Genomic DNA, 9,455 nt, shown 5'->3' on the forward strand with positions numbered 1-9,455 from the left:
TGGAAGCATGCGTATGTGCGTTGATAGCCGGGCAATTAATCGGATTACTGTCAAGTACCGATTCCCAATCCTCGCTTGGATGACATGCTCGACCGGCTTGCGGGATCAAGGTCTTTACAAAGATTGATCTACGTAGCGGATACCACCAAGTACGCATCCGCCCTGGCGATGAATGGAAAACGGCCTTTAAAACAAGTGAAGGTTTGTATGAATGGCTTGTCATGCCGTTTGGCCTCACGAACGCGCCTAGTACCTTCATGCGTTTGATGACTCAAGTTCTTAAACCTTTTATTGGCAAATTTGTGGTGGTCTACTTTGATGACATTCTCATATATAGTCCCGATGACCAACAACATATGGAGCATCTAAGGGACGTCTTATCGGCCTTGCGCATCGAACCAATTGTACATTAATTTGAAGAAGTGTAGCTTCATGACTGATCGACTTCGCTTCTTGGGATATATTGTCGGAGCAGAAGGCCTTCAAGTTGATGCAGAAAAGGTAGCTACCATCCGCGATGGCCGACTCCCAAACCGTTGGGGAGGCGCGTAGCTTCCACGTGCTTGCGACATTCTACCGACGCTTTATTCGGAATTTCAGTTCTATTATGGCTCCGATGCGAGTGCTTGAAGAAAGGAAAATTTCATTGGGGTGACGAAGCAGAAGCCAGCTTTGCTCTCATCAAGGAAAAACTTTCCACGGCACCAATACTGATGCTCCCGAATTTTGAAAAGGTATTCGAACTAGACTGTGATGCTTCTAGTGTAGGAATTGGTGCTGTTCTTTCCCGGAAGGTAAGCCTATTGCTTATTTTAGCGAGAAACTTAATGATGTTCGCAAGCGATGGTCTACTTATGAGCAAGAGTACTTTCTTTTTGTAGTACGAGCTATCAAGCATTGGCAGCCCTATCTTTATCAACATGAGTTTGTCCTTAACACGGCCATCAGGCACTCAAATATATTAAGAGCCAAAGACATCTAAATCGAATGCATGGACGATGGGTCTCCTTTTTGGAGCAATTCAATTTCGTGCTTCGACACAAGGCGGGCCACTTGAACAAAGTCGGCGATGCACTTAGCCGTCGTGCTGCAACACTTGTCACCATGCGCACGACGTTGTGGGCTTTGACCACCTTTGTGCTCTTTATGCGATGATGAAGATTTTCGGAAATTTGGGAAAAATGTTTTGAGACAGGTTCTCACGGTGACATGATCGTTCAGGACGAATTTTTATTCTTTGGCAACAAGTTGTGCATTCCTCGAAGCTCTTTGCGGGAACAACTTATTCGAGAGCTGCATGGTGGCTCCCTTGGAGGACATTGTGGGCGAGATAAAACTGTTGCCTTAGTTGAGGAGCGGTATTATTGGCCTCAATGAAACGGGACGTTGGACGATTTGTGAGAAAGTGCTACATTTGTCAAACTGCGAAAGGCCATTCTCAGAACACTGGACTTTACACCCCTCTACCTATTCCTTCTGGACCTTGGATAGACATTTCAATGGATTTCGTGTTGGGGCTTCCTCGAACCCAACGAGGTATGGATTCTGTTTTTGTGGTAGTGGACAGGTTTACAAAGATGGCACACTTTATCCCTTGCAAGAAGACTTCTGATGCTTCTCATGTAGCGAGTTTATTTTTTCGAGAAGTAGTTTGTTTGCATGGTGTTCCAAAACTATCACCTCTCGATCGTGATACCAAATTCCTTAGTCATTTTTGGAGGACCCTCGGCGTTTATTTGGGACGGATTTGCAGTATAGCAGTTCCTTTCATCCTCAAACCGATGGGCAACCGAAGTTGTTAATCGTACTATGGCGGATATTATTCGGTGTCTTTGTAGTGACATGCCAAAGCAATGGGACCGGTATCTTGCTCCTGCTGAGTTTGCTTTTAACAACACCGTCAACCGTTCCACGGGCAAGTCTCCGTTTGAGGTTATCTACGAGCGAATGCCACAACATACACCGGATCTCGTGCCTTTGCCCAAAGTCCCAGGATATAGTGTTGCGGCTGAAAACTTAGCAACAAAGTTACAAGAGATACAAGAGGGTGTGAAGCAACAGCTAGAATCTTCCACTACAGTTTACAAAGTTGCTGCAGATAAACATCGTCGCCTCAAGGTCTTTGCTGAGGGTGATGAAGTAATGGTCTACCTCCGCAAGGAACGGTTTCCTGTTGGTACATATAACAAGCTGAAGCACAAGAAAGTTGGTCCATGTCGAATTGTGAAGAAAATCAATGATAATGCCTATGTTGTTGATCTTCCTAGTGACCTCAACATCTCCCCGACATTCAATGTAGCGGACCTATTTGAGTATCATCCTCCGGATACCCCTCTTTATCCTAATCATAACTCGGGGTCGAGTTCTTCTCAAGTGGAGGAGACGTGTAGAACAATATGCAAATGCCTTTCTGGAAACAATGGAGCGTCATAAGAGCGGGCGGTCCCACAAATCAAAGAGGATTGTGTGATCTTCAAGATTGCAAAAGGGATTACAATATTTGATTCACTCGTTTCCCTTTATTTATTATTAGATTTCAGATATTCTGGTTTATCTGAAATATTCTGGTTTATCAATATCGTTTCTTTAATTTGTTATTAGATTTTAGATTTTCTAGTTTATCAATATCTTTTCAAAATTGTTACTAGATTTAAGTTATTTTGTTATTTTCTAGATGGCGACCTTCTTATAAATAGGCGCCAAAGATATTGTAATTGGCACTTCATTATTCAAAATAAACACCATCTTTTGGAATTCTTTCCAAAGCATCGCTTTCTCTGCGTCACGAGCTCAGGCTAGGGTTTTTCCCTAATTCGCGATTGTATCCTCGAGTGTTAATTTTGTGGGGAACCGGTGGAATTGGTGGATCTTTGGAAGGAATTCGTTGTCTGGGAGATTCTCTCTTTCCTGGCCGGACGTTAAGGTTATAGAAGATGCATCGACTTGATAAATTCGTTATTCCTGGTTTGGTGGATTTTTGTTTTCCTGTCAGTTTTCTGGCACTCCCGAATTTCCATATTTTAACTTGTATTCGAGTGTTTACACGGAATTTCATCATAGATTTTTTTTTTTTTTTTGGCTAGGCAAGGCCTACATTATATTTACTAAAAGCAATTCTGTACTTAGAGCTGAAAGTAAAAAATTTTGTCAATCACGAAAACATTTTCACAATTTATTCTCCTAAACAGTACTTAAGGACAAAAATGGGGAATATATTTTCACACAGCTAATTTCTCGTAAAACATTCCCTCGGTCTCCTCTGTAGTATGCAAATTGGAATGGAGAATCCATACTCATCATCAGTAACTCCGCCTAAAAGCTGGTGAATTAACGTAAAAAACTTGGGAAGGTAAAAAGATTAATTGGTATGAAACTTGAACCTTTATAGGGCAGACTGCAATTGGAACATTTTCAACTCTCAATGCCGCCTGGGAAAAGCACGTTTCCACGGCGGTCTTACAAAGTTCCATGAGAAATTCTTTGCCTTAACCATTCATAACGAAGGATAGGAAAACAGAATAGACCCTATAGAGGTTCCCATGAAAGTTACCATACTCATTATGAGTTACTCGGTTTAAGCCATAACCGCGGCTTATTTGACAAATCAGTCGCTACTGCATCACAGGATGCGAATTTAAATACAGCTGGAAGTGCTACAGTTAATACAGGCCAGAGCAAGGCCACGTAACCTAGTTTGCTTTTAATTGGAATTAACGAATTTTGAATCCGAATCGATGTGTTCAGAGTTGGGTCCCAGAACAAATTAATCAAATTAATCCCCACATGCTGCATTCAGAGATTGGGTGAGCTCAACCAATTTCTACTTCATTTTGGGATGTTTGTCCTCCACCGTTAGTGCAGATGATGAAGGCAATAACCCCAGAGATACCCTCAGGACATCCAAACTCTTATATTCCTGGAAATTCCCATGGAAAGCCGCCACCTTGCCTTGAGAAACCACCAATAGCTTGTCTACGCTTCTAGATATTAGATGCTCATCGAGACTAACCTGCAAATCAAGGCGAAAAGAGGGCTGTCAGCTGCGAAATGATCCATCCAAGAAACAAGACCAGACCTTGAATGAGTGCCTCATCCAAATCCTACAATTGGGTATAGTGGAAAAGGCAGGATCATATCTATTTCTAGACAAGAAACTAACGATTTACAAAGATGACACTTGAGTAGTCACTACTCATTAAAGCAAAACTAAGAGTGTACATTTATAAGCAAGAAAAGGGTCCACATTCATTATGTGCAAAGCCCAACACTACCTCGAAGCACAAACATAGGAACTACTTGGTAGTATAATAGATTACTGTAATACAAACACACTGATCAGGCTAGTAGAACCATTCTATTCCCAACATTTTGCAAGTTGGAAAAACTAGATTGGTCTCTATTCCATTGTAAGTTAGATGTACAATGACAAATGCTCCCTGTAGCTGTGATCACTGATTGGTTTTACTGTATTTTCAATGTAAAGACCAGATTCCGATAAGTTCAAATGGTGCAAGAACAATAACAAGCTAACTGAAAAAGAAAAATGAGTAAACCAATTAAATGATTGGATGGCTTGTCAAGCAGAACTATGTGAGGTTTCTTGACAGTTTTCTTGGCAGATGCAACTCTGCTTATCTAACCACCTATGTACATGGTCAAAGCACCATGTTATATGTGCAATAACATCCAAAAAGCCTCAGAGCAAGTACACAGTGAACCACAATTGAGATTACATATCATGTGACAGTCTGATTTTTCGTTTCTTTTTTCAATTAAATAATTCGGGCTTTTCGTCGACGTGCCTATAGCGCTATTCTCTGAGCTGATCACTCATGAGATAACTTGACTAATCGGGAAAGTTATTAAAGAATTTTGATGCAACAGACTTGAAAATTCGACCGAGGAATCGGCCGCTCGACCGTGTTAGTCTACAAGGATCGGTTCGGCACAACGAAAATCTATCGAAATCGGAAAATAGGTCGATTCGATAGAAATAAAATTAGGATTGGGTGATTCCAACTAATTACAAATTTCTCGTCGATCGGCACTAAACCGATTTTTCTGTTGTTTTGGTACCACATTGTGCTCGTAATTGAAACCTGAGATTTTTCACGACAATCGAGAGTTGCCAATGCGTCGAAAATATATATCGTGGCTCGGGAATAATCGACCACGGGTCAGTGCACCAAAAGTTCCCAAAAACTAACCGATAGTTTAAGTTGCGCTAAAATCACATTTTTGACTGAAATTAACCGAGGAAATGATGTCGATTACAGAAATTAAGAATTGTCACGTGTCACAATTCATCCCAAGGACATTGTTGCGTCTTCTCAAAATTTATGGATGATGGGAATTGTTCACAAAATATGCAAGATCAGCAAATTAGAAGAGCAATGGAATTGCCACATTTTAAGTAGGTTTTAAGACCTCTAATGTGAAGCAATTTAAGAGGTATTATAATTGGTTACTAAGGGACTTGACCTATTGAATGGGATGTTAGATTGGTAATTAAATAAAGAAGAGAAGTCTTCTCAAAGAAAAAGAAATTCGTAGGAATCCTCTCTCCTACAATCTCACCTCAATTTTCTTGGTATTTAATGGAAATCGACTTGGAAAAGATAGGGGGACCACTTGATAAGGAAAGGAACTCATTCTCCAAATGGGAAAATCTTTATGAGAATCACTTCAAAATTCAGTTCAGCAGTTCACATGGATTCCAACCTTTTCTTTCATATCACCGGAAAACAACGTTGGAAAAACTTTGTGGGGCCTATGAGGGTGATGGGTGGCCAAAGTTTCCATGGAAAATTAGGTAAAAGGCTGAAGGAAACTTCAATGAAACTTCCCATCAATTTACACTCTCCTTCCCCCATCCTTTTCTTACGCATAGAAGTCTGTTTGCTGTAAGTCTACCTGCTGTATTTTACACGGCAGTTTCCATCTTTCCTTTTTTTCCTCTTAGTTTATTCTTTTTCCTTGTCTTTTTCAACGTACAAACCGTTGCTTTCTTTTTCCTTGAACGTTATACTTCCATTTCTGCTCCCTCTTGAACGACCAAACTCCATACTTAGTTTCCTCTACCGAAAAATTTATAAGTTTGTGTGTTGCTGTTGCCATCATACCACATCACAATCTTCTGCGGTTTCGGCTCAACACCATCACCAAGAGGATCAAGGCTGGTCTCTGTGTTTCTATTCAACCACCAACGAGAGCCGCCGTTAGCTGTGTTTAGGTGAGTTGTCTTCTAAATCTGGACTAGGGGTTGAGTACCTCCGGTTAAAATCAGGATATTTGTGATATCTGAGATAGAAATATGTTCCATACTCGGTCATCAGCCTACAAAATTTTACTTCAATATGTTCAATCCCCAAATTAAACCAAATTAAACTCCTAAATCCACAAATCTGCTTTGCGTTACGCATTGATCCAGCCTAGGAACAGCATGGAGGATACGCCTACCGTCCGATAATCAAAATAGTCTCCTCAAAATTCTATGAATGGAAGAAGCGTCTCTTCCTCTTTAAACATTCTTTTTTTTTCTTGATTCTCTTTCTCTAATCTTTGTAATTATGATCACATTGTACATTGAAATCTTACACTTCAATTTTGTCCAAAAAATTATCTAGTTATGATGTATGATGAGACAATGTCATTTCTTTTTTTCTTTTTCTTTTTAAATCATATTATATCTCGAAAGTTACACAATGTTGCATGACTTTGTAACACAGTTCATCTTTTTCCTCTAGCGAACTTTATCATTTTGCAATCTCTTTATTTAGAACCTTTTTAGGGGTCTAAAATCATGTTTGCCTTTGGCGAAAGTAAACTGACCTTTCCAATAGTTCATTTGTACATCCCGCAAACGCCCTACAATGTGAAAGGCCAGTAATATGAACATTATCAGCTGAAGGAAATTGCTGTAAGGTAAAAAATTCATCCTTTTCCTCCTATTCATTTACAGGGAATGATCCTATACCATCCATAACATCTGACATGTATTATCCTGGAAGTTGCTTGATTTAGACACCAAGAGAGAATGTCCATTTCATTAAAATCCTGTTAATATAATGAGGATGAGATAAGAGATTATGCGAAGAGCGATCAACGTTGAGTTGACTTGGAATTTTTGCAGACACTGAGTTTACAAAATTCTAATCAAAAGAAACACGTAACTTCCCATTCCATTTTTCAATTGAAATGCACAATGATGGTGTCTTTTGGGTAATCAACTAGATGGGTCACTGAATTGGTTAGCGCACTTGAGGAACTTAAAATATTTTTGGCTTTCTAGAAATTCCATCTCTGTTTTAGTTCCTAAGGTATGGGAAAATTGTAAAATTTGGGATCACTCGGTCTTTCGAATAATTAGTTGAACAGATCCATTCCAACATCATTAGGTAGTGTGCAGTCTTTGACGGATCTAGAACAAATTCTCCCGGCATGTTCCGAATTAGATCGGACCGAGTTTTCGGCCTCTGTAAATTCTTGCGCGGCAAGAAAAAAAGTTCACTGGCGGTATCTTTTCACATTGCAAATGTTGAACCTAGCCATCAATGACCGGACTCCAAATTTGTCACGGCCATATGAAGAAGATACCAAAGAGGAAGGGAGGTGGTGCTCTGCATGGTAGTCATAACGCTCGGGTTTGCAACTAGGTTTTGGATTGGTGTTTGAGAAGTATTGGAGGCGCGCATACTTTGAGGATTGCCAAATAGACTGAAAATTATCTCGTACATTGATTTTATAAATTAATTAACATGTCTAAATGCTCTTTCTTAAATGAAAATATTTCAATAAATTTTTTATGATTGATAAGTACATGGCCACATTGTAGTTTCAAGTACCAATTTTTTTTCCTCTCTTTTTGACCGGATTTCCGCAGTGAATTTGGATTTTGGATGTTGGTAAAATCACTTTGAAGCTTTCATACGCCTATCTTTTAAAAGGTCAAAGTCTAATATGATTTAACTTGAAGGACTTTGGAAGTCAAAATTAATTTCAAAAATTTTCTCAACCTCATAATTTTTCTATAAGAATAAAAATGGTTATTGAGATAATTGATTTAAATATTACACAATCCGGCCCAAACGGGGCTTTTGTAGGCTTTACGTTGTAATTTTCATATCCAAGTGTTTTAATGCTTCATGCCATCGGCATTTACCTTCTAATCGTGATCACGCCTCACGGGTGGAATCTTCGACCTTGTTTTTATGCAGGGAAAGCAAAAATAATAATTAACCGACCAAAAAAAGGCAAAAATAATGATAATAATAATAACCATAATTAAGGGAGAGAGAGCCAACAAAAATGGTATGTCTGCAAATCCGAGAAGAATTATAATTTGAATCTAATAATTCCTTTTAGAAAAATATCTTATATGGTAAAAGATCTTGTTCCAGGCATTGTCAAAGTTTTACACATATTTAAGATTGCTCGAGAAGGTGGATTGGTCGATGCACACAGATCTTGACCCGAAGATCAAATGGGTGCTATAAAAATTTTAAAAAAAAAAAAATCTAAGCATTTGAAATATAAAAATGATGGATGATGTTTAAAAATTCCAAAGATTTTAGGTATATTTTATTAAATAAAAATGAGTTTCATGAGATATGAGATTAAATAAAAGCAAAACCTGTCTAAAATAAATTTAACCTTAATTAGGGATTTTTTTCTCTTCTTCTTCTTTTTTAAGTAAAACGTCATCGATGGACTTATCCGCTAAAAAAAAAACTATCTTAAAACATAGAAAATCATGAATATTATATTAGAATTCATCTGTTAATATTTTCCACAGATTTTAGGTGTTACAAACCAAGTTAAACTCTCTCTCTCTCTCTCGCTCTCTCTCTCCCCCTTCTCCCGATAATTTGGTATTTACAGCAATAGGAATAAAATAAATATGAGAATTAGAGTTCTCAAATACCAAGGTGTCTTTCATTCGAGTATGCTTTTACCGGCCAGCATAATAAATAGGAAAGTACGATGGAGAAAGTATACGCAATGTGCTGCATGCCCCTGAAGCGCAAAAACAAAGTAATAAAGAATACCTAATCATAGTATGAATCAACGCTTTTTGGGAATTATCTAGTGCATGTAGGATAGACAACGGCCCTGTTTGGTTCAGCATGTAGAAGGGGCTTTTGGGCTCTAAAGGGGTTTGGGCAAAAGCGAAGCTGTTTGGTTCAATTTTTTGAGCACTTTGAGGAGATGCAATTGCATCTCCAAGGGAGTTGAAAGGGCTTTAGGGGAATGGAGACTGTTACTTTTCAAATTGAAGTAAGTATCCGGTCCTGAATAGGGAAGGGTATGTAGCCACGTAGGTGTATATTTGTGGTTTACAGGAAAAAACTATGACAACGTCTTCAACTTGCAATCAAAGCGATGGAAAAAGATAAGCAGCAATAAATCTACCTGATCTCTTGATATAGACTAAAATAATTCCATGCAATCAATCT

This window comes from Eucalyptus grandis, chromosome 2 (genome assembly GCF_016545825.1).
Source record: "Eucalyptus grandis isolate ANBG69807.140 chromosome 2, ASM1654582v1, whole genome shotgun sequence".
In the NCBI taxonomy this organism is placed as follows: Eukaryota; Viridiplantae; Streptophyta; class Magnoliopsida; order Myrtales; family Myrtaceae; genus Eucalyptus; species Eucalyptus grandis.